The 5,633-nt window shown below is 40.8% G+C and overlaps 1 long non-coding RNA gene across 2 annotated transcripts; it reads right to left on the bottom strand.

The window, feature by feature from the left end:
* Window positions 1-1,455: 1,455 nt before the first annotated feature.
* Window positions 1,456-5,246, bottom strand: LOC127333451 (uncharacterized). Of its 2 annotated transcripts, XR_007871151.2 has the most exons (5): window positions 4,939-5,246; window positions 4,511-4,849; window positions 3,552-3,627; window positions 3,286-3,398; window positions 1,456-1,788 (listed from the first exon to the last, which is right to left on the bottom strand). It is a non-coding gene; the product is annotated as an uncharacterized lncRNA (long non-coding RNA). The 2 variants fall into 2 exon arrangements; XR_011750967.1 differs by lacking the exon at window positions 3,552-3,627.
* Between the last annotated feature and the right edge of the window lie 387 nt (window positions 5,247-5,633).

The following is a 5,633-nucleotide window of genomic DNA, read 5'->3' as shown; positions in this document are numbered from 1 at the left end:
TTCTTTCCTGGCATAGTGGAGATGCTCCAGCTGATCTTGAAAGTAGTCGGCGTAGATAGGGGTCTGAGTTAGTCTCCCTGTCGATTGAAAAACAACTGCTAACGGGTTTAGAGTTAGAGTCTTTCGTTAATCTTCCCAACTAACTAGCAGTTAGCAATACATCAGCGAGGCAAACTTTAATCCTATCATTGCCTGTGACACCCATACAACCATAACCAGAGACAAAATACCACTAACAGAGGCTACTGGTATTTTTCCTAGATGCACAGTAACAAAACAAGATCAACACAATTGGAATCATTCAAAAATATTTATTTTTCAATTTTTGAGACTCAAAATACTAACCAGAAACAGTGATCAAGTTTTATTTATTAAAAATCGCACAAAAATTCTAAAAATACAAGGTCAGTGGCATCTGAAAGATAATTTGATACTGGTTCTAGTGCAATTGGAATCACATCAATCGGAGATACCAAACTATTTTTATTAGCAAAACAGTACACTGGCAGATTTCCAATTTTTAATTTCTGTTTTACAAATTTCAAACAATTAAAAAGGGCGGGAACATCTAATTAGCAAGACATACATGCACACAGCAAACAGATTCAAACACTCAAGGCAGCACACTAGGGAACTACAAGCAATCATCAAACCAGACATGGTACTCTAAGTACCCAGAAATTCCTAATGCGCGGGGGTAGCTCAATCAAAGCGATTGAGTTTGTCCTATCCATCCTATAGGTTTCGGGGCTGGTCACATATGTTGACGTCTTCATATCGTCAGTATCAGCTTCAACTTGGATCCTTGTAGCAGCTGGTGATGAAGGGGCTGGGTGTTGAGTTGCTGATGTTGAGGCGGAGGAGAAAACTGTGTAGAACTTCTAGTCTCGACATCCCGGAAACATGAGGTTTTCGAAGAGGTAGCTGTTGAGGTGCTCCCGAAGTCGAGATCTTCTCGTGGCTGGCCTAAAAATTACTAGTCAAGAAACTGAGGACTTGATCCCTGACGACTGCAAAAAGTGCAAGCCCATGGAGGAAGAAGGTCAGCCCTTGACAGACTTTGTTGTCAACCAAAGACATGCCATTGTCATCCCCATATGCATACGGATGAGTTGGTGTCCAACCTTCAAAAGTTGTTGTTGGAGATACATGAGTCTTCCTGAAAGATTCATCCATCTTTGAGTTCGAGTCTCCGGTCTGAGTTGGGGACATCGTCCAATACCTAGTTTTGGAACAAGGTGAGGTAGTAGAGTCAAAAGTTTTCAAATTCTTTGGAAATCCAAAGAGTGAGGTAAGAATTTGAAGTTTTGACGGGATAAGAAAATTGGAAGCTATTCTTCCGTTTACTAAAGAGGGAATTTGATTTCTGGAAATAGTTCTTTTTTCATGTACTAGTTTCCTAACTAACGTCCATGCTAACTAAGGTCTCCTACAGTCAGGATAGCTCTGATACCAGCTCTGTGGGGACCCCGGACTAGCTGTCCGAAATTCCCTGTTATGTATACAGTTCACGATCCCATGATCAGTGCGCCGTGAACACATAACCGAACTAATATCAAATTACACCATCCATTACAAAGCGGAATAAGAAAATTACAACATGGTCACATGACCAATACTTGCATAATAGCCTCGAAGGGCCTAACTAAACATCAGAGTAGCAACATCACTTCAGCAGCGCAGTACCCAAGTCATCTGCCATAACCCTACATGCAACTGACTGGGAAGACGTTCCTAGCTCGCATAGACGTCGTCAACTCCTTCTTCATCCGTCGTGTTCCTCCAAGTCTGGCCAAGTAAATAGCCAGGGACAAAGCCGTGAGTACATTTGGAATTGTACTCGCAAACCATCAAGAAGATACTAACAAGAGCTAACTAAAGAGACAAGAGAGGAAGAGTAGTTTCTCTTGTGGATATAGCATGCATAAGAGAATCAGTTTCTCTTGTGAATATAGCATCTAGGAGAGATGTAATTTCTTTGGTGGAGATAGTATCCCAACTTCGCGGTCGAAGGGGATACTTAGGAGTGTTCTATGACATCTCTATATCTTTGTTAAAGAAGATACTTCAAAAGAGTTCTACAACATCAAACACTAGGATGGGAGTAACCCAGTTTATTTCCTTTCCGACCATCTCCATATGGTCATCACAATTTTCCCGTACCTTCCCGATACTCCGAAAACAAGTTACTTCCTTTCCTTTGTCAAACACTTTCATAAAACAAAACTCTTTAGGCTAAGCAACAGCCATTCCAACCGTCCATGACCGCGGACATGGCTATTCGAATAGATTTGACTCTGCAGAGTTTGCACACTTTCCCCACAAGATCCGCGAGTTCATCATGTGGGCATCATCCCCGCATATCAACTATGCCATGACAAAAACTCGGACATAGCCTTTTGCCTATTCGTCTTAGCACGGGATCCTACCCTATGGAGTATGTACCTCCCTGGCACCGTGGCAGCTCACCTCACTTTGAGCGTGGCTCCACCGCCAAGCTAGGAGACCCATAGTGTCTTCCGGACGGGTCAGCCCCGAAGGCCTCCCGTTATACTATTGTCTCCACCAACGACAATCCGGATTCAGGGGTAACCTTAACCTTATATAGTTGTGCGGTGTCCCATGTTAAGAAGAACAAACTACGAGCTAAGCCCCGTCCCACTCCAGGGTAATGTGGTTGCGCGGGTTAATTGTCACGGGTGAATACTTAGACGCCAAAGTTTTCGAAAACAAGATTTTCTTTCCAACCATCTTTGCCAAGATCCTTTCCTTTCATAAACACACACTTGGGTAAGTCCAACTCCCCCAAGGTTTTCAAAAATTCTTTTCAACAAGGTATTTTTCCAAGGGGGTTCCCAACCTATAGTTTATGAAGGAACTAAGAGTCACAATGACATGATGCTAGCCATCATACCACTAAGGGGATGATAATTGAGGTGTTAAAGGGATCATACATACTTAGGATAAGCATGTATAGGGACAACATAATTAAGATGATTCAAATAGGGGTCATGATGTTAATCATCATACCACTAAAAAGATGACAACATGGATATAGTCAAGGGGGCATACATGCTTAGGGTGAGCATGCATAACATAAACAAGGGGGTTCACATACTTGGGAGCAAGTATGCAAAGCATCAACAAGGGGTTCAACATACTTTGGGAATAAGTATGCATAGAGTTGAGGATCAAAAATCACACATGATACAAGGAACCAAGTATATAATGGAGCAATGAGCACAACAAGAAGAATAAATAGCAAGAGATCAAAAGATGGATTGCCTTGGCTTATTTGTCCCTGTACTTTTTCAACTCCATCAATATAAGAATCCCAACAACAAAAATAAAATCCTTGTCCAATTCCACTTCTTCTTCTTCTCCGGAATTGTTCGCATCTATCGCCGGAAAATATAAAAGGAACACAATCAATCACATTGCACCAACAAAACAAACATACAACAACCATAATTTAACCATTCAATAAAGAGCTACCATACAAAGGACTTATAGATACCACAAACAACTTAAAGAGAACCCATTTTATCTACCTAGTAAAGGTATGAGAGTATCACAACTTAGCAATTGCCTCTCTCGGTTATCACCATGGTATAAACCAAACATCCCCTGGTAGATAACATCATAAAGAGGACAAGAGCATTAGTTTGACATCAAATACATTCACAAAACATTTTCAAACATTTTTGGAAATGTAGAAAACAGTCTTCCTAAATTAAGTTGTTCACATAATCCTACATCCAAAATAGGAAGCAAACCATATCCACATCATTTTAAAACTTAAGAAAAACAATAGGGCTAAAGTTGAGTTGCAGAGGTTTTGTTTTGCAAGCATAAAACAAAGGTTGCCCATCTCTACTAAAAAGAGTTGGTCAAGGGTTTTGAATAAACCGAAAAGTTTTGCTTCAACAATGCATGTCACACATATACATTACTAACAGTAACAAATATATATGATCAGAGACTAATAATATTTTTCCTAGATAGCCAGTACTAATACAAGACTAACCCAATTGGAAACACCCAAAAATATTAAACCTACAATTTTAGGAATTTCTTTGAATCTGACTGTACAGAAAACAAGATCTGTAAGCCATAAATCGTAGAAAAATCCTAAAAATACGAGACCACAGGCATTGGAAAGGTAATTAAACAGAGAAGCATACACAATTGGATTTGGGTTCAAATTGTTTCTGAAACTTTCACAAATGGATTGACAAGTTTACTGCATGTTTTCACCATTTGCTTGAACTATGGAGTTGCAGAACAGATAAAGGTTTGAAACTTGTTTGAGATGATTAAAAAAACATTCAGTAATCCTACAGAATTGGAATCACTCAATTAGGTTCAAAAATGGATTTTTGATGAATTAAAATCTAACAGCCATGTCTGCAGAACACACAGAATAAGTTTAATTCACCACAAATCGTACATAAATCATAAAAATATGAGGTCAGCTGCATCTGAAAGATATTGAATAGGTGTTTCTTACCCAATTGGTTTCATTCAAAAATTCGTTTCCAAGCTCCTGGTTTAATTCGACAAAGTCAGATCTGACCAGATATTGATCTGTGAACCATTTCAATTTCAGGATGTCATTTGAAGTGAAACCAACGCCAAAATGAAGGTACTGGAGAGGGCTTTCACCCACAGTTGAGTTTGCTCAAAAAGGTTTTGTAAAACAGAAGAAATCTGACAAACAGTGATTCTTCATGTTTCCAGAACTTTATTTACCATGAAAAATCCGTAAAGAATTTGAGGATGAGACCAACGCCAAGTTGTAGACCTTTTCAGTACCTATCTGCGGAACTTTGAATCACTCGATTTGGATCTGCACACAAGATTTGGCGGATTTTACAAGTTCGTACCAGAATTTGAAACAGCAAGATGAAAGAAATTACTGCAAGGTTTTGGACGAACTTTGGTCAAGAACTTCAGATCTGAGGATAGGTGAAGCTTCTCCATGCTTGGACCAACATGCACCTGCATCAAGATCCAAACTTAGCAAGGGAGGAAGAAGAAGACGAGAGAAAACCATCTAGGGTTGGGGAGAAAAAGGAGAGGGATGCTCTCATGGAGAGGAGGAGCTTGAGGGAGGGGAGAGCTTCATCATGGAGAGCTTTTCATGGCCATGGCCATGGCCGGCCATGAAGCTAGGAGGAGCAGCAATTTCGTGGGGAGAAAAAGGAGGAGAGTGTGTGGGAGTGGAGGAAAGAGTGGGGAGTGGAAAAGTGAGAGCAAGTGAGGAGGGGTGGGCTGCCAAGCCCCTTTATATAGAGGGAGAGGGGGTGGGCTGCCTCCTCATTGATTGGGTTGGTTGGGAGGTAGCCTCTTCATTCATTGTGTTAGTTGGGAGGCTGGCTTGTGGGGGAAGAATTTGACTAAAGCTGAAATTATTAGTGGCATGGGGAAGGGACAAAAAGTGAGAGGCTTCCCAAGGTGGAATAATTATGTGAGAGAGAGGGAAATGGAGAGGCATGATGCATGTGTGCCATGGCATGGCCGGCCACATATTTTTGGCCATGCACGTGTGATCAACAAGAGAGCATTTCTACACATGCATGACACCCAAGGTTGAGTGCCTCACAAATTACTAAAATGGTGGCCTAAAAAGA

Source organism: Lolium perenne, chromosome 2, assembly GCF_019359855.2.
Source record: "Lolium perenne isolate Kyuss_39 chromosome 2, Kyuss_2.0, whole genome shotgun sequence".
Lineage (NCBI taxonomy): Eukaryota > Viridiplantae > Streptophyta > Magnoliopsida > Poales > Poaceae > Lolium > Lolium perenne.
Note: the sequence above shows the minus strand (reverse complement) of the source record. Positions and strands in the feature narration are given on the sequence as shown.